General features: G+C 42.1%; 1 protein-coding gene across 1 annotated transcript in view; it reads left to right on the plus strand.

The window, feature by feature from the left end:
• Positions 1-20,604, plus strand: part of CRADD (CASP2 and RIPK1 domain containing adaptor with death domain) — a 199,337-nt gene that overhangs the window by 131,327 nt on the left and 47,406 nt on the right. The gene's annotated exons all lie outside the window — the stretch shown is intronic.

Here is a 20,604-nt window from a genome sequence, read left to right on the forward strand (position 1 = left end):
TCCTAAAACCTCTTCAGGCCCAACTATTATTCATAATTAATGTAGTGTACTTTTCTTAAAAGAATAGTATTTCACAAATGCTGTTTCTGACTTCAGTCACGTATAGAAACACTGGAATATGTACAATATGGTGTTTTAATTTTTTTTTAATAGGAACTATATTTGATCATGCATATGCTGCAAACATCTCTAAAAATAATTTGCAGTTGGTAAGTTGTTTCTTTAGTGTCTTTTCCTGGTCTTGGAGAGCAAATTCTAAAATTTAAATTTGATAAGGTTAGGAGTAAGGAGGAGAAGTTTTGCCAACTTATATAATTGGAATATGCTTTAGCAGTTATGTAATAGTTGAGAATGACTCAACATAATTTTTCTCTGGCTAATATAAGAAATAAAAGTAAAAAATTATATCTCCTCTAGAGGGTTGTAGGCTCGAGTCAGCCACTGGTATGCATGACCTATGAGTCACTTGCTAGTTATCATCGTCCTCATCTTCCCTATCCCTGACCTGTGGGTGAGAAGTCAAGGATGATGGTTCTTTGGGGTGTCCTTCATAGCTTCTTTTACTCTTTAGTATTCAACCACACTGCTGCGCAGCTCCTGGAGAACAGAAAAGAGAGGCCCAGGAATGGATCTGTAAAAGCAGAGTAATTTGTACATACGAGATCTGTGGGGAATAAAAGTAAAAAATGATGATTTGCTGTCTGGGCAGTACCAACAATATTTATAAGTGATGTGAGCTCATAAAGGATTTTGGAGGAATAGTGATCCCTCGCTTCCCTGGTCATTAACTAAGACACATGTTTGGTTACCAGTGAGGAGCTGGGTAGCAAAGTCTACAAGAATAAGAACATTCCAGATCTAGTCCTGTGGCTCATGACCACGAGCCAGTCTTTTAATTCTTTGACCTTAGATCTGTGTAAAGGGTTTGTACTTGAGCTCAGTGACTGTGCTGTACTTCATGAAAATGGTATGACTCTAAGTTTCTGTGAGATATCCGGGTAAGGCAGGACAAGTGGAGTGTTAATTTGGTTTTGCATTAAAAGCAAGTACTGGTGAGGCAGCAGGACATAACAGGGGTGATAGACTCAAATGCAGCGTCTACTTGGCCTGTGTAGGCAGATGAGTGAAGTGAGTTTCGTATAGGGGAGGTACAGACCTGCGTTTTATGCAAAACACCAGATTTTTGACCACTGACCATTCATGTCATTGTTACCAGATCACTATTGTAGGCCGCATAGGGCTGGTTGGGGGGCCTTCTCCTGTGCACGTCTAGCCTGCTCTCCACATTTTAGAGCCAAGGGACAGGCATTTTGACTCTGACAAACCTGAGTGTGAACCTTAGCTGTGCCTCTAATAAATTATGTAAACTTGTACATCTGTATTAATTTCTCAAAGTTTCACGGTTGTTTTGTCTGTAGAAATGAGAATGATAGTACCTCTTTGGTTAGGTTTCCTAAAGATCACACACCGTGGCATGTAATGCCCAGTAAGTGCATTCTAAATTCTAAATGTTAATTGTATTGCTGTGGTGGTGGATTTTATTTGTATATATATATGGAGAAGGAAATGGCACCCCACTCTAGTACTCTTGCCTGGAAAATCCCACGGATGGAGGAGCCTGGTGGGCTGCAGTCCATGGGGTCGCTAAGAGTTGGGCACAACTGAGCGACTTCACTTTCACTTCACTTTCATGCACTGGAGAAGGACATGGCAACCCACTCCAGTGTTCTTGCCTGGAGAATCCCAGGGACGGGGCAGCCTGGTGGGCTGCCGTCTATGGGGTTGCACAGAGTCGGACGCCAATGAAGCTACTTAGCAGCAGCAGCAGCATATATATAAAATCTCATTAGCCAGTTGCTCAGAATTTAAAAGAGAATGGTAGATGCTGGTGCTTTTTCATAGATCTGAAATTTCTTTAACTTTTATTTCAGTTACTTAGAAATAAAGATTTCGTCCCAAAGAGATACCACTCAGAGGGATACGTTTTGTATTTGCCAGTGGATAAAAGAGGCAGTAAAATCCACTAGATCTTCGATTACTCTCAAAAACCACCTTTGAGGATGAGGAAACCCGAGGTCACGTTTCCTCCTTAAGAAAAAGTCTGGTGGATAAAGGCCTCATTGTTCCATAGTTTGATGATTCTCAAGGGAAATGTATTTTGAAAAACATTTACTTCCTGACCTACTATGTGCAGGGCTGTGTCAGGGAAAAAAATATAAAGATGACTGAGATGTAGTGGGATTGCTGTATACAAGAGCACCCTGGCTCTTTAGACCACAGTTGGTGCAGAATCCCACGTGAATTCTCCTTGAGAGGCTGCAGAGGCTGTCCTGGAGTGCCGCTCTTGCTTAACGTGTCTCTGAAGTCTCTCACTGGAATTTGCCTTTAGAGCCCTGGCACATTTTTGCTGGAGATTTTTTTACGCTGATGGTATTCTTAGAAGGTGGATTTGATTTGGGGGACTGGCCAAGAACTGTTCATCACTATGTCTGCCACATAGGTGGCGACCAAATTGGCTAGAATAATGTTTGGTTAAAAATAAGCCAGGACCGTAAGTTATATGACAGGTTTTCTTGTGTGTCATGTAAACTGATTATGGAGATGAAGGCAGCTCCAAAAGAGGTTTTCTGTAAGTTTTTTGCTCAAAACCAATCCAAAAAATTCCAGTCTCACTGGAATATCTCTGTGCCTTCGTAAAAGGGCTGCTTGGAAGGGAGGGGTGCTTATCTGTGCACATGTTATAATAGGTGCCCTTAAAGAACCTTGTAAATACTTACCTCTTAGTAAACCCAGTTTTTTTTTCCCCCTTTTAAATGTTATGGCCTTCTACCAAGTTCAGGGATATATTTCTTCCAAGAAAATGAAACGAGTTAAATCTACTCTAAGGAGACTTTAATGGGAAAAAATACCTGTTTATACTAAGTCTTTAAAGTTAGCTGGATGGAAACCATTGCCTCATTGTTGACTATGACTATTTTACCAAGATTTAGGGGCAAATAAACTGCCCACCCATTGTTGAAATTAGAATGAAACTGTTCTGGGGTATACCTCATTCATGCATTCCACAAACATCTTTTGAGGCCAATTGTATGCCAGTTGGGCTTCCCAGGTGGCTCAGTGATAAAGAACCCACCTGCCAAGCAGGAGCTGCAGGAGACATGGATTCGATCCCTGGGTAGGGAAGTTCCCCAGGAGTAGGAAATGGCACCCCGCTTCAGTATTCTTCAGAATCCAGTGGACAGAGGAGCCTGGCAGGCTATAGTCCATGGGGTCACAAAGGATCAGACCCGATTGAAGTAACTGAGCACGCATGCACATGTGCCAGTCATTATCAGGCATTTGTGATGATAATGACAAGAATGCAGACTTCACTCAAGGAAGCCCAATATGCAAGAATACAAACTTACTCAACAAGTAACTTGAGTGGATTAAGTAGCTTCCAGGGAAAGGTGGTCACTGCATCTTTCTTGAGCGGGCTGTGCTGCCCCCTTGATATAGCAGGCTCCGTGAGAGCCTGAAGGAACCAGAAGACAAAGCATGGAACTTCCAGTAGTTTATAGTTTTAGGGAGAGAACATAGGGTGACTGACTGGTTTAGAAGAAACAGGGAGTGACTAAAGGAAACATGCAAAACTATGTTAAATTTAGATTTTTGTTTTTGATTAAAAATTTTTTAAATTATATAGCTTTAAAAGTTGAGAGCAAAACAGTGGTTGCCCTGGATTTGGGAGGGAGTGATGACAAAGGGGCAGACAGAGACTTTGGGGGATAATAAATATTATCTTCGACAATGGATAATGGATAGTATCTTGGATTGCGGTGCTTGTTTCATGGAGGTGTGCCTATATCAGATTGTATCACAGTGTATACCAAAATGTATGCAGTTTATTGTTTGTCAAGTATGCTTACATAAGCTTGGTAGAAATCGTACAATTTTGTTATTGTGGAAGGAGCTCCCAGAGGAGCCTGTCACTTAATGGAATTACGCAGGAACTCCTACTAAACAGTGTGGCCCTGGCCCAGATTCCCAGAGTCGGGGATATTGTCAGCTCTATTTCTCAAGATCACAAAGTCACCGTCCATTTGAAAAATACTTGTGGAATTCTGCTCAGGAAGAACTTTGTTTCCCTGGGTGGAAGCAGTACGTGTTCTCCTTTCTGATAACTATAATGAATGCTACTCCTTTCTTCTTTCTGGCTCCCAAGAAACTCAGAAGTAAACTTGAAGCTTAGTTCTAACAATCGTGGTCTGCATACTTGTGTTCATATTTTCACTGGGCTTGAATTTCCATTTTATCTATATTTCCCTCTCTTAAGACTCTGTATTTTTTGAATATTGATACATTTATATGTTCTTGATGGAAATCTCCTAATATCCTTTTTGTGGTGAGTCAGAGAATGAAATCTGCTGACTACGATTTAATCTGCTGACTTTTCTTTGGGCAAGGGATACTTGGACTAGAAAACCAAAGATTATAGTAAATTTGGAAAACCAATATAGTTCTTTATGTTTAAGCATGATCAGTCCTCAAATTTGCCCTGACCTTAGGAATTAACTCTCTTGGTCCCAAGTTTTAACTAGATGTGAATTTCTTATGAATAACAATCATATTTACACCCCACAAAAGAGAAAGGAAAGAAGCCACTTAATTAACGGTGATTATTATCATCTCCTGCAAAAATAAATCATCTCTCTCTTTCTCTCTCTCTCTCATACAAATAGCTAACCCCAGACGCCTCTCCCACTTTTCTTCCCTCCTTTCACTCAAAACATTGTGGTCTCTGCTACCATAGGAGCTGTTGAAGGGAAAGAAGTTAGATTAAAGAAATACTTTGTTGTGGTTCAGTCGCTCAGACATGTCCAGCTCTTTGAGACACCATGGCCTGCAGCATACCAGGCTTCCCAGTCCTTCACTGTCTCCCGGAGTTTGCTCAAACTGATGTCCATTGAGTCGATGATGCCATCCAACCATTTTGTCCTCTGTCACCCCCTTCTCTTGCTGCCCTCATTCTTTCCCAGCATCAGGGTCTTTTCCAATGCGTTGACTCTTCTCATCAGGTAGCCAAAGTATTGCAGCTTTAGCATCAGTCCTGCCAATGAGTATGCAGGTTGATTTCCTTTAGGATTGACTGGTTTGATCTCCTTGCAGTTCAAGGGACTCTCAAGAGTCTTCTTCAGCACCAATTCAAAAGAATCAATTCTTCATCACTCAGCCTTCCTAATGGTCCAACTCTCACACCTGTACCTGACTACTGGAAAACCCATAGCTTTGACTATACAGACCTTTGTCAGCAAAGTGATATCTCTGCTTTTTAATATACTATCTAGGTTTGTCATAGCTTTTATTTCAAGGAGCAAACATCTTTTAATTTCATGGCTGCAGTCACCATCCACAGGGATTTTGGAGCCCAGGAAAAGAAAGTCTGTCCTATTTCCATTGTTTCCCCATCTGTATGCCATGAAGTGATGGGAGTAGATGCCATGATCTTAGTTTTTTGAATGTTGAGTACATTGTTTCAAAAGAGAGTAAAGAAACCATGAAAATAATGCTAATGAATTTTTCATTTCAAGGCCAGCTTCCAGAAAATGCTCTATGGCAGCCCAGACTCTTTGAATTTTTTCACGTAGCTTTGTTCCTCTAAGTGTCCAGTAATTAGATATTTTGATAAGAACTTTCTTTCAAGAATAGAGATACTTCTGAGACTCAAGGTGTTAATAATCATATACAAGTAATTGTAAATTCTTAAGAAAGCATTTTGCTCCTCACAACTAGCTGGGGTAGAGAAAGAATTCATTTTTGAAGAAGATTATATTCTGAGATGTACTAGGGGCTTCTCAGATGGCTCAGTGGTCAAGAACCTGCCTGCCAATTCAGGAGATGTGAGACGTGGGTTCAATACCTGGCTGGGAAAGATCCCCTGGAGGAGGACATGGCAACCCACGCCAGGATTCTTGCAGGGAGGATCCCATGGACAGAGGAGCCTGGCGGGCTACGACCATAGGGTCCATGGCATCGCAAAGAGTCAGACATGACTGAAGCGAGTGAGCACGCAGGTATACTCTGTGGGAGAACTGCCGTGGTAAGCATTACGGTAAGACTGTGGACAAAATAAGGGTACTGGGGTCTTAGAAAGCAGGAGTTCAAAAGCAGGACAGGCTTGCAGAAAGGTGATGAGAAGGGGCTGAAGAAGCTCTTCAACCTATTTTATAGTGTTCTTTAAGGCAGGCCTAGCATTCATGAAAGATTCATTCATATCTTCTCAGTGCTTTCTGCACCAGGGTTCCAAGATCCCAAATCCAGGCCAGTACTCCTCTTGGTGAACATAAGTTATCTTGCCTATATTACTATTACTATTACTATAGGTGAGATAACTCATTTGCTTTGTCCTTGCTGAAGTGTTTTAAAGAAAGTCCTAGATAACATGACATTTCTCTCTTAAATACTTCAGAATTCATCTATAAAAAATAAAAAAAAATTTTGTATATAACATATTAATCTTATGTAAGAATAATGAGGTAACGATATTGTAATATGTATGCTGTAACACCTGGGATTCTAGTTGGGTTTATTATGTATTAAATAGGTTTGGGTATAAAGCTAGCTTCTGTTTATGCTCTTATCTCTACCACTTAAGTCTATTTCAAGCTATAATTTAGTAATTTTCAGTGTTCTTAGAACCCTGGTGTCACAAAATATAATAATAGTAGCAATTGTTTTTGTAATGGGTATAGTATTTTTAATGGAAAAACATAGAACTTAATATGTGCCAGTTACTGTTCCATTTATGGATATTCACTCATTTAAAGATATGAGGCATCTACTATTATTATTCCCATTTTACAGATGATGAAACTGAGGAACAGAAAAGTTAAGTAACTTAGTTTTCCAAGGTCACGCAGCTCTTAAGTAACAAAACCTTGATTTGAACATAAGACTCTCTATATCCAGTTAGAGCTTATAATTGTTATACTGTGTCTACAGGATTGAGGTTTTCCACAGCTAAAATAAAATTATAAAATCCCCCTCAAGCCACAGAAAAAAATTAGCAATATATACAATTTCCTAGATGTTAACTTTTTCTTCCTCAAATCTTTATACCCTGGACCACAGTTAACCAATGAATGAACAAATTAGTGTTAATGATACAAATATGTATCACTGCATATAAACAACCCACAGTAAACTAAATTGTTGCTGAAGTAATTTGGAGTCAAAAAGCAAAAATAGGAGAATTGCAAGCACAAGTAACTCAAAACATGCATGGGTGATTAGGCATTATTCCTCCAATTTACAGAAATTCCCACCATCTGTAAATGTTCTGCCACAGTGCCAGACGTTGTATGACAGTCAGACTGCTTATTAGCATAATTTTGAATGAGAGTCATTTGCAAACTCTAGTAATGTACTAATTTTAGTAAACCTAAATAACTCACTTAATAAGTTATACTATTTTTTCATGCACAAGAACAAAATAAAGACCATGAACTTGGATTTTTTCTTCCCCTATCCATGAGAGCTGAAGAAAGAACTTGGGTGTGCCTAGCTCGCTGCTTACCTGGAAGCCCCGCGTGGCCCACCTGCAGACTGTGGGCCACAGTTTGAGAATCCCTGCTTTAAAGGAAAAATAACTTTTATACCTTTTATTGAAGTTACTCCATTAGTGTAGTGGAGTTTGACTTTTTTCAGTGATAGCACTGTTTAATCGGGCTTTCTGTTTTCCTTCTTCATAACAGTATTTCTCACTTAAAATAAAAATCAACTTTCCTTGAAATAATGTCTGGGCTTTTCTTCAAAACAGCCCTCTGGGTGGAGAATTGGGAATGAGCTGGGGGTAGGGGCGGCAGATAAAGTATGATGGGGAGGAGAGAGCTGTCAAAGCCGGATAACATGGGGCATTCATCCACTGTTCTGTTTTTCTATGTCTTCGAAAACAAAAGTTAACAACAACAACAACAACAAACTCTTCCTCAACCCCCGCCCTACCTACTGTGTTTCTCTGGTCTCCTTTGTAACAGAGCTTCTAGAAGGAGCTCTCCATATAACCCCTTTCTCTTTCTGCATCCTCCACTCTTGTCACTTGGGTCAGTTTCCATCCCTCCAGTCCACAGGTACCTCTGTTAAGGTACCTCTGATCTCCATCTTGCCATATATGGTGGTTAATTCTTTTTTTCACATTACTTGACTTTCAGCAATATTTGATATCACACGTCACTTTTTCCTTCTTGGAATATTTTCTTGTCTTGGCTGATGTCAACTCATACCTTTTATTTCTGCACCTCCTTGATTGTTCCTCCACCTCCTGACCTCTGGCTATTGGAAAGCCTCCTGGAACTTCTCCATACTCTTTCTCTGGACAGTCTCAGTGGGTCTTATTGCTTTACCTACTTTCTGTTTACTAACATCTCTGTAACCCTGACTTCCAGACCTGAAGTCTGAAAGGCAGCTCACATTTTATATATCGAGATCAGAACTCTTCATCTCACTCCTCCTTTCACCATCAGGCCTGGCCCTCCCCATTATCCACGTCTCAGTAAATAACCCCATTACACACCCAACTGCCTGAGCCCCACACCTGAGCACCATCCTTGATTGCTCTGTTCCCCTCATCCCCCACATCAGTCTGTCGAAATCACCTACTGAAATACCCCCATATTTACCCAGATCCGTTATCTCCTTCTCTCTGCTACCACCCTGTGCAAACCTCTGACATCTCTCACCAGACTTCCAGATGGCCTCCTTACCTGCCTGTCTGCTTCTATGCTTGCACCCACAGTCTACCTGAGATAGCAGCTGGAGGGGTCTTTAAAAATAGAAATGTCACTCTCCTACTTAAAATCCTCCATTGCCTTCCTGTCACACTTAGAAGAAAATCCAAACTCCTTTATCCTGTGGCTCCTGCCTATGTCTGCACCTTACCCTTCATTGCTCTCCCATGGCTCATCACTTTCATCAGATCAGATATTTCTCATCTTCAGATATTTTAAATGGGGGTCCTGCCTCAAGTCTTTGCAGTTCTCTCCCTGGTATGCTGCTAAGTCACTTCAGTCATGTCTGACTCTGTGCGACCCCATAGACGGCAGCCCACCAGGCTCCCCGGTCCCTGGATTCTCCAGGCAAGAACACTGGAGTGGGTTGCCATTTCCTTCTCCAATGCGTGAAAGTGAAAAGTGAAAGTGAAGTCTCTCAGTTGTGTCCGACCCTCAGCGACCCCATGGACTGCAGCCTACCAGGCTCCTCCATCCCTGGGATTTTTCAGGCAGGAGTACTGGAGTGGGGTGCCATTGCCTTCTCCGCTCGCTGGTATACAGGCCATTATATAAGACTGACTTCCTCTTGTTACTTAGGCCTTAGCTCAAGTCCCCTCCCCTGGGAGGGTTTCCCTGACCACACTACTTAAAGCATCTGACCCTAGATCACACTCTAGCCCAAAGCCTGTTTTCTTTGAATTTATATATTAATAAAACATGCATATGTATTTGTGTATTTGCATACTTACTTTTGCCCCTAAGCTATGAACCCCAGACAGCAGGTTCTGTCTTGTTCAGTACTGGATCTCTGGTACCTAGAACAGTATCTGGAACATACAGAGGCATACTTATTGCATGAATAAACAAACAAATGACTTTAGTTTCTGATTCCCCATCAAAGATCTTGGCCTTCAAGGGCCAATTTAAGCAACCTTATCCTTATTTCTTCCCCCACCCTCCATCGTCTGCTCATCTGGATGCTGTGCTTATGTACTGGGTACTTTAGGATCTTCGTAATTTCAGATTCTCTCTGGGGTACCATATGGAAGGGTCTTGTCATGTTTCCCTCTCTCTCAAAAAGACCCTTTCACAATTGCTTGCACCTCTTCTCCAGCAGAATTTGAACTTCACACCCTTCATTAGCAGGGCCAGGACCTTTCCTTCCTCTGAACCAAGAGCCACAGAGCTCCGCTGGCTCCATTCACTCTTTGATCTAAGACACACTTGTTTCTTTTCATCTTTCTCTGCCCATGCTTGTCAATTTGCTCCTCCTTTCCCTTCCCCTCTATGTTTCTCTTTCTGTAGAAAACAGCTCGTCAATTTCTAGTTTACTTAGATCAAATGCTTGAAAGGCCATTTCCCAGGCTTGTCTATATAACTAAAAGCTATGATCACATTCTAATTTTAATATAATTGTGCAACCTTTTGTAAAATAACTAGAGCAGGGGTAAAGTTATAAATTTGACTCTCAGGTCTGACTCAGAGATTTGAGCAAATTCTAGCCTTCTCTAAAGAGGGCGTAAGGAAACTCCTGATCAAAGTGGAATCCTTTCTCATGCTCTAGAGTAGGTCAAGATTTTAAGAATCTTCTGGATGGGGGATAAGTTGGAATCACCAAATTTTGTCTACTTATCTAATGAGTACAGTAATAGCTATTTCTGCTTGATAAAGTGGTTGGGAGGTTAAAGTTTTTTCTTTACTGAAAAATTTTAGGCTCTTTCTCAAAGAATTATAACTTAAGGAAAAACTTTATATAAAGGTAAGCTATTGAGTTTCGTGTTTTTTTTTCTGCTACAGCTAACAATTTTGTACTTGACATTCTTTGCAGGGTATAAATAGAAGGCTTGTTTTGTCAAGTGGTCTGAATAGTACTTACTCCTTATAAATGTTAAGTATTTACTATTAGATCAGTGAAAACATTTCAATGGGGCTAGACCTTTCCTTGTCAAGGTTGTAATTTTTCTCAGGAGTTTTTATTTGAAGCCCCTGTTTCCTTAGGCCCTAGGGTTAATGGGTCTCTTTGATGTAAGTAGTTTTCATTTTGCTAGTTCAAATCCACCTCTGCCTCTATTAGAGTTCCAGCCCTTCGCAAACCTCTCTTCCACCCTTGAGGTTGGCCCCGAGGGCATGTAACGTGCCCTGGTCCCACCTCTGCTTCTCGCACCAGCCACTGTCGCATCCCTTGGTACAGCTGCTGCTTCCGCCAGAATCAGCCCCTCCTGTCCAATATAAAATTTAGCTCGGAAGCTAGGGAAAATGGAAATGCGATCATCTGAACATCTGGCAGGTCCGATTGCTTTATGAAGGAAGTGACCTTGAAGAAAACACCTTGTTGAGTGCTTGAGGAAGAGTAAGAGGCCCCAAAGGCCTGCATTTTGGCAGAGTTTCTCTATAAGAGTCCAGGGGAAGCATTTACTGGTTGTTGAGAGAGTGAGGCGGGTACAGGCAAGAACAAAAGTGAGGGGAAGGTGGAGGAGGGACAAAGCAGCAGCTCAGGGCAGGAGGTCGTGGGCAGGGCTGGGTGGGGAACGCACTGCCACTGTCCTTGTGATCTCCCACGTTTCTGTGAGGTCTCTCCTCTGCCTGTGCCTGCCCAGCTTGGCATGGACTTCAGGGCTGAACTTGGGGATGCAGAGGTTCACAGAACAGTTGATTTAGTACAGGGTGGAGACAACACTGATCAGATCTGGAGCCCAGAAAGTAAAGGGAGCCTGGAGAATATGACCTCACCAAATGTTGAGAACTTTGGGATCCCAGAAGCTATAGAGTTCATGAAAGCTTGAGGTGATTTCCTGCAGGTCAGTGAGAGCCCCAGCTAACACCTGGGGTACATCCAGGTGAAAGTGAAGTCGCTCAGTTGTGTCCGACTCTTTGCGACCCAGTGGACCGTAGCCCACCAGGCTCCTCCGTCCATGGGATTCTCCAGGCAAGAATACTGGAGTGGGTTGCCATTTCCTTCTCCAGGGGATCTTCCCGACCCAGGGATCAAACTTAGGTCTCCTCCATTGCAGGCAGATGCTTTAACCTCCTAGCCCAACGTTGGCCAAAGAATTTTACCACTGCAGGTAGGTGGCTCACCTACTAATGTTGGATTTTATGTGTTTGGTGTGTTTGTATGTCTGTAATTCTATTAAAATTTTCTTTATTGCACAAAGAACATTATAACAATTCATAACTCTGTACCAAGAACAATATTAAATCAAAAGACAAGGGACACATTCAGCCAAATGTGTCTCGAATGTCTGGCAGAAAGGTCGTCAGGGTGGAGTTGTGTGAATAGAGAGCCCAAAGGAGGCAGTTCGTGTCACTCAGCAGTTCTCGGAGTCCACAAGCCCAGCACCCTGTGAATCAGCTGTTTTTGTTTTTGTTTTGTTCCATTCTAGTAGTCGGAGAAGGCAATGGCACCCCACTCCAGTACTCTTGCCTGGAAAATCCCATGGACGGAGGAGCCTGGTAGGCAGTTCATGGGGTCACTAAGAGTCAGAGACGACTGAGAGACTTCACTTTCACTTTTCACTTTCATGCATTGGAGAAGGAAATGGCAACCCACTCCAGTATTCTTGCCTGGAGAATCCCAGGGATGGGGGAGCCTGGTGGGCTGCCGTCTATGGGGTCGCACAGAGTCAGACATGACTGAAGCGACTTAGCATAGCATAGCATTCCAGTAGCATCTTTTAGACTTTGGGTAATTTATTACAAGAATCAGTAAGGTTTTGTGCAAGACCAGAAACAGTTTTTTCCTGCATCGTGTGAGCCTCAGTTGAAGCATCACCTCCTTTATTAGTCTCATCAAGCTTCCCTGCAACTCCTCATCTATGCTTCTTTCTCATCCCTGATCAGGTAGCACTTTGTTCACTTCTTGGTTTCTACATTCAGCGCATTATTTGTAATTGGTTGCGTGTATCTGTTTTCTAGGAAGTTATACTTATCTTGAAGGCAGGAAACTGTATCTTGTCTGTGTTTTGTGATTCCCTGGAAATGTCTGCTGAATAAATGTCTTGGAAGACATAAGTAAAGGTATACTAGAAGTGTTTTAATTCCCTCTTCACGCTGGAGTAAAGGGTAAGTGAAGAGGTATAGTGAGAAATAAGATTGATGAAGTAAAATAAGAGCTGTGTCAGTCACTGTTCTAAGCATTTTATATATATTCATTCATTCCTTATAACAATCCTATGAGATGGCAGTTATCATCCTTCCCCATTGTATAGGGGTGGAAACGGAGACACAGAGAGATCAAGTGACTTGCTCAAGGTCACACAGCTAGTAGGTAGTGGTTGGGATCTGAACTCCACAGCCTGGACTCTCAACCGTTATTCTTTCTCTCTAAGGTTGGAAGAGACTGTGAGAGCTCAGGTCCCCAGCGTGTGCTAGCCACCAGGTCAGAGCTGTTGCTATTACTGTACTATTACTAAAGAGCTGAACTGAACCACGTGGCTGACTCCTTGTGCAAACCCTTCCCCGACTTAACACTGGGATAGTGAGGACACGTGAGGCCTAGGACAGCAAGCTGAGGAATGCTGAGGAATTGCTCTCTGTGGCCTTGGGAATGCCAGCCGGCAGCCCACCCGAGGTCTTGTAATCTGGGTGTGTATCCACAGGCGCCCAGCCCTCTGCCAGCCTGCGGAAGAGAAGCGGACTCCAGGAACAGAGTTCTGAGAGCGTAGGTGGGGCCAGGGCCAGGGATGCAGAGGGGCGTGTGCTCCCACCTGTCTGTTTTGGTTTCCTTATCTTAAAATAAACGACTTGGAACTCTATTATTCTTTCTCAACTTGAGGTTTGAGGACCCAGGGAATCCAAAAGTTCTATATGAACTAGCTATTTTTATTTCAGTTCAGTTCAGTCGCTCAATGGTGTCCGACTCTTTGCGACCCCATGAACTGCAGCACACCAGGCCTCCCTGTCCATCACCAACTCCCGGAGTCCACCCAAACCCATGACCATTGAGTCGGTGATGCCATCCAACCATCTCATCCTCTGTTGTCCCCTTGTCCTCCTGCCCTGAATCTTTCCCAGCATCAGGGTCTTTTCCAATGTGTCAGCTCTTCACATCAGGTGGCCAAAGTATTGGAGTTTCAGCTTCAGCATCAGTCCTTCCAGTGAACACTCAGGACTGGTCTCCTTTAGGATAGACTAAAAGATTGTGCTGTGTGCTCAGTCGTGTCCGACTCTTTGTGACCCCATGGACTGTCGCCCACCAGGCTCCTCTGTCCGTGGGATTTCCCAGGCAAGAAGACTGGAGTGGGTTGCCATTTCCTCCTCCAAGGGGGATCTTTGTGACCCAGGGATCAAAACCTCATCTCTTGGGTCTCTTGCATTGGCAGGTGGATTCTTTACCACTAGGGCCACCTGAGAAGCCAAATTTAACCGTATTTGGGATCATCTCCTAAGGGACTCCTGCCTCTTGATTTCGGTTTCTTAACTTGCGTTTGTGATGGTGACTGTGCTGGGTGTGTAAAGCAGCCAGATCCAGGCTTTTTGAAATTTATTTTACATCTTAACCCAGCACACACATCCATGTGAACATAAACACAACAAAACATTTCCTAAAGTATCATTTACCCTTTTACAAAGGAAGTACCCATTGTTCCTCTCCCTTCCCCAGCTAGTCACGACCTACAGTCTTCAGTTAGAAAGACTACGGGATTCAACAGCAAGCATGTCCAGGCTGCTGTTTTTTTTTTTGAAGTGGAAAATTTCCACTGAAAGATGTTTACTAGAATAAATCTTCAGTTTTTTAACTGATTTCAGAGATTTCAGTAACTTAAGAAACTGAGTCATTGACTTGAGGTTATGAGAACAAAGCTAAGGTATGAAGTAATGACTGTTTTGTTCTTGATCACTGAGGAAAATACACAGGCAGTTTAATCTGTTTATGTCTGTGAATCAGAATTACAGTTGACTCTTGAACTGTGCAGGTCCACGGATGCGTAGATTTTTTTCAATAAATACGTGATGTACATGTATTGTGGTTGTGGTTGATCGAATCTGCAGATGTGGAACCACTGATGGGAAACCAGATGCAGAGGGGCAAGGGCTAACTATTCAGTTATATGCAGATTTTCGACTGCTTGGAAATCGGGGCTCTTAATCCCCCACCTTGTTCAAGAGTCAACTGTACTTGCCCTCCGCAAAAAAACTAAATCAGAATCTGTTTGCTGTACAGAGTTTTGTAGCAGAGATTAGTAAACTGTTACATCGGAACAGCTGGGGCTCCGGCACCCAGTGCTTTGTGGGGAGATGCAGTGCATGGATGGATCCTGTCTCTGAATATACCGGCTTACCTCAGTCATGAGCACAAGATATGGTCACCAGTGGATAGTGGGTTTTTTTTTTTTTTCTGTTAAACTTGATTTTTTAATGTTATATATTTTGGAATACATTGTTAAGGTAGGTGTCTCATTTATCTTCTACATTTTTTCACATTTGGGTAATCTTATTCTTGTGGTGGTGGTGAATATGGTCTTCCATTTTCTATAAACTAGTAGTTGGATCTAGAGGTTTGCTTAAACTCAGTCTAAATAGTTCAGGCAGGGACTCTTCATTGGTGGTGCTGTGTGTTCTCATATATATCTCGTCAGTGGGGAAGCATAATTCTAGGCAGTCTTGTTGGTAATGCAGGGAGGAGGCCCACCTCTCCAGCCTGTTCACCTGCCCAGTGCCATTTGTGAGCAAGAGAAAAAATAGCTACTGTATTTGCACCTACCTGGTGGCTCAGATGGTAAAGCATCTGCCTGCGATTTTGGGAGACCCAGGTTCGATCCCTGGGTCAGGAAGATCCTCTGGAGAAGGAAATGGCAACCCACTCCAGTACTCTTGCCTGGAAAATTCCATGGATGGAGGAGCCTGTTGGGCTACAGTCCATGGGGTTGCAAAGAGTTGGACACGACTGAGGGACTTCACTTAACAAGTATGGGGCTTCTCGGGTAGCATAGTGATAAAGAATCTACCTGCCAATGCAGGAGACACAAGTTTGATTCCTGGGTCAGGAAGATCCCCTGGAGGAGGGCATGGCAACCCACTCCAGTATTCTTGCCTGGAAAATTCCATGGACAGAGGATCCTGGCGGGCTACAGTCCATGGGTTTGCAAACAGTCAGACACGACTGAGCACACACACACACACACACACACACCCCAAATACATTTTCCCTTAAAGTCATTCCACATCTACCTTTTGGCATGAAGCATCTAAAACCATCCAAAAACTGTAAGTGCCTGCCTTGCCAATAAGCTGTTAGCAAGTCTTAACTCAGGAGATCTGTCTCTCCTGGCATTCTGAGAAGCAGAAGTCTCAGATTACTTCCAGCTGAAGTGGAAAATAAACCAAACAAAATAGAAACTCATAGGCCAAATGATGACCCTAGCACCCCCAAAGTTGTACACGTCTTAATCTCCAGGACCTGGGAATGTGTTACCTTATATGGCAAAAAAGACTCTTCAGATGTGATTAAGGGTACTGATTTTGAGATGAAGGGATTATCCTGGATTATCTAGATGGATCCATTCTAATCACATGAAGAAAAGGAAGGCAGAAGAGTGGGTCAGAGAGATGTGACATGAGGATTTGGCCCACTTTGAAGATGAGGGGAAGGGGCCATGAGCCAAAGATTTCAGGATGTCTTTAGAAGCTGGAGAAGGCAAGGAAGCAGAACCCTTCATAGTGCTTCCAAAAAGGAACACAGCCTTGCTGATGCCTTGATTTTAGCTGGTGAGATCCACATCAGACTTCTGCCCTACATAGCTGTAAGATTAAATTGCTAGGTTTGTAGTCATTTGCTGTGGTAGCAATAGAAGACTAATAATACCATTTCATAAGAAACAAACTTTTATCTATCTGTCTATCTCTGTACAGCACGTACCTTTAAAGGTCTTTAGTGCCTGGTATCGATCCCTGGAAGCTTGGGTGCTTGCTTAACTGCATTTTCACAAGATTGACATTAATGAGCATGTTCCTACGCAGCTGAAATATATCCAGGCTGTTAAAATGATGTTAGACAGTCAGGAGCAAATGTAAATATTTAGTCTTCACAGGTATTATTGCAAACATCTCCATATTGGACTTGCAGAGCCAGGTGTAGACCAGAAACATCTGAGAGGAACTTTTCGGTTTTCAGCCCATGTCTGGCAAGTGTAGACATAGCCAGACCATGTGAGATCTGGCTGGAACTAAGGAAGTCCCCAAGGCTCTGGAGAACAATGAAATGTGGCCCTGGATGTCTGCTGGAGTCATGGGGCATTCATCAGGATGAGCTGCTGAATGTTGTGGTCAGGCCCTTGGGCAAGCCACACAATTGAGATTCTGTTTCCTTCTAAATCACCCCCTCCCCCACCTGCTGTTGAAATGTGGCTAGCTGCTTCATCTCTCTGTTAGGGTGTCACCCTTCTAATTCACACCAAGCGAAACAGTTGGAAAATAAAACCTCATGGCCAGGAAGAGGGGAGGAGGAGGGGAGTAAACACATAACTGGAACCAAAAGCTGAAAGATTAATAGATTCAGATTGCGTCTTAGTTTGTCCCTAGACCCTGTCTTTTTTGTGTCTTTGCACTGATTTCCCTGATCCTTAACTTCCCAGAACTCTAAAAGTTGCTTATTAAGCACCTGTCACACAAAGGTGGTGAGAACTAATAAATGGTAGTCATGGATGATGAGTTAGCCAAGTGTAATGACTGTTGCTTTTAAGGTTTCCCAGAATATATATTCAAGTTACTTTTGTTTTAAGGACCATGATGAGTTCAATAAGTCATTTCTGAGTAGGGTACCGGTTATCTTTATGTCCTAAATATTCTTAAAGCTATAGTAATTTCCTTGTTGTAGCTGTAATTCAATTTCTCTGGTGGTTTTGAAACTAATAAGGTGTCCTCGACCCTCTGATGAGCTACTTCTGCTTCTCTTCTGCTCTCTCACCCCTTCACACCTTAGCTGTTCTTGCTGAGAAATGCTGTGAATATAAAGCATACAGTAATTGCTTTATTTTAGTGTTTTGACGTGTAGTGTTTATAAGAGATCAGGGTGAGACTTTCGGGTTGCTAACACTTTCACCATAGAGACCAGATTATTTTTCAAATAGTGGTGAGTGACTGAAGATAGTCATCTGACACTCTCTCCCATCCTAAATGAAATGTAAAATAAATATTTTGCTTAAGTGCTGGGAGTCAGGGAAAGGTGCTGTCTATGTGTCCAAAACCAGAAGGAGTTTTTTTACTAGATGTAGTCTTGCTGGTTCTGGAAAATTCGTTTTCAACTCAACTTTACAAAACAGAAGCATTGTCTTGAGAGAAGTAAATGTAGGTCCGTGGTCTTCAAACTTTTGCTGGATGCCTCATAAAAGGATTTTTTTTTTTAAACCATGTACTTCCTTGCATTTTTAACTTGACATCTAAATGTTTTCATCATTTTTTTTAATAGGAGGTAGAAAACATTACACATTTCATAAGTTGAAGGAAGGTGAACATTGATCTTGTATGAAATTAATTGTTGTTAGACATGATTTGGTAAAATAGGTTTTAATGACCTCACTGAATACTGTATTACATCTGTAAAGAAATCAATTAAAAACAAAACTTATATGTAGACCTTGTTCAGAAGATCTGAGGAAATCTAGAGGTTTCAGATTTTTTTTTTAATTGCTGTTACTTTAAAAATAATCCACATCAGTAATTTGTTACCTTTCTGAATTCAGAACTTCCTAGCCTGTCCAAGCTCACCTTTTCAGACCTGTTTACAGGACAGGGGGAGACAGAAAAGCCCAAGGCCTCCCCAGACCAATATTTGGAGTCATGTAAGGCAGCACACCGTAGGGAGATTTGAGATACTTGAACAGTATGACTTTTTTTTTTTTTTCCCCTGTAGAGTAGAAGAAAGAGTATTGCTTATGCTGGAAATCTCTCAGGCAGTTTTAGGAAAAAAAAGTGCAGGTGCAAGTTGAGGATATAGAAATTCACTTTGTAACACTGTGCCTTAGAAGGTCCATTTAAAGACTTTGAAAACTGCTGGAATAGAAGCTTCTGGGAGAGATCGTGGCCCTGAGAGATGCCTTGCAGCCTTGTCTGTTTCTGTTTTGTTTGTATCCTTTTTTTTTTTTTTTAGATTCCACATAGAAGTGATACAGCACAGTATTTGTCTTTCTCTGTCTGACTTACCTCATTTAGTATGATAATCTCTAGCTCCATCCATGTTGCTGCAAATGGCAAAATTTCATTTTCTTTTTATGACTGGTTAGTATTCCACTGTATGTTTATATCTTCCCTGGTAGCTCAGCTGGTAAAGAATACACCTGCAATGCAAGAGACCCCGGTTCGATTCCTGGGTCTGGAAGATCCCCTGGAGAAGGGAACGGCTACCCACTCCAGAACTCTGGCCTGGAGAATTCCACAGACTAGAGAGTCAGTCCATGGGTTCGCAAAGAGTCGGACATGACGGAACGACTTTCACTTTCACTTCATATATATATTACACATACATATATATGTATACACACATATATGTATACACACACATATATATATGTATACACACACATATATATATGTATACACACACATATATGTAACAGCACATCTTCTTTATTCATACATATGTTGATGGGTACTTAGGTTGCTTCCATGTCTTGGCTATCATAAATAGTGCTGCTGTGAACACTGGGGTACATGTATCTTTTCGAATTAGAGTTGGACCATGTGCTAACTCTACTTTTAGTTTGTTAAGGACTCTCCATACTGTTCTCCATAGTGGCTGCACTAATTTACATTCCCACCAACAGTGTTAAGTTTCTCCACATCCTCTCCAGCATTTGTTACTTGTAGACTCGATGGTGGCTGCATTTTCTAACTATAAAAAAATGTTCATCACTTAATAGAACCAGCCCTGCAGGAAAATGTACCATGTTTATCCTGTTGCTTTGCATACTGCTTGTGCCCCAGGAAGTGGTTCTGCCTCAGTTGAAGGAACATGGATATACTGGAAACCACAGTGGGTCAGGGGTGGAGATCTTTGAGCACTTAATCCCATCTTTGCATAAATTAGCTACGTGATCTTGGGGAAATCATTTAAAGCAGGCCATCTCCATTTTCCTTTATCTTAATTGGAGGGACGTGAGCAATCAGACTAGATAATCAGAGTCCCTTCCTTCTGTCATTGTGTAATGACAGAATCTGGAATGCCAGAGCCCTCACTCTGCAGGGCTTGAGTGGTTGCATTTTAAACTGTAAGGTCTAGTTTGTACAACTTACTGTCCTTATCTCTTTACCACTTCATAATCACAGTAAATAGTTTTCATTGTTGAATAAATAGATAATGAGTGAGCCTCTCGGCATAGCTGGTTTTCACATTCCTTCTCCCCTTTTCTATCTAGAGAGTAATATGAATTAAATCCATAGTCCTCCCTTGGCAAATAAAGACATGGGCATAAAATTTTCATGAATTTAGCCTGCTTTCATATCCAACAGTCTCATCTCTTTTGCTCAACTTGTGTCTTCCCTGATTGAAATCTCGCCATTACCACAAGTGGCAGCCAAAGAAATATTCTGCCAACAGCTGAAAAGTTATACACTTTCTTAATAATTTTTTATTTTAATTTTTTAATGGAATATAAAACTATTTATTGACCACTATTCACCAGTATTTACAATGAAGTAAACAATATACAGTTGAATAACATCCTGATTGAAGAAGGTGAAAGTGAAGTTGCTCAGTCGTGTCCGACTCTTTGCCACCCCATGGACTGTAGCCTATCAGGCTCCTCCGCCCATGGGATTTTCCAGGCAAGAGTACTGGAGTGGATTGCCATTTGCTTCTCCAGGGGATCTTCCCGAGCCAGGAATCGAACCCGGGTCTCCTGCATTGCAGGCAGACGCTTTA

The sequence above is a fragment of the Bos indicus genome, chromosome 5 (assembly GCF_029378745.1).
Source record: "Bos indicus isolate NIAB-ARS_2022 breed Sahiwal x Tharparkar chromosome 5, NIAB-ARS_B.indTharparkar_mat_pri_1.0, whole genome shotgun sequence".
Lineage (NCBI taxonomy): Eukaryota > Metazoa > Chordata > Mammalia > Artiodactyla > Bovidae > Bos > Bos indicus.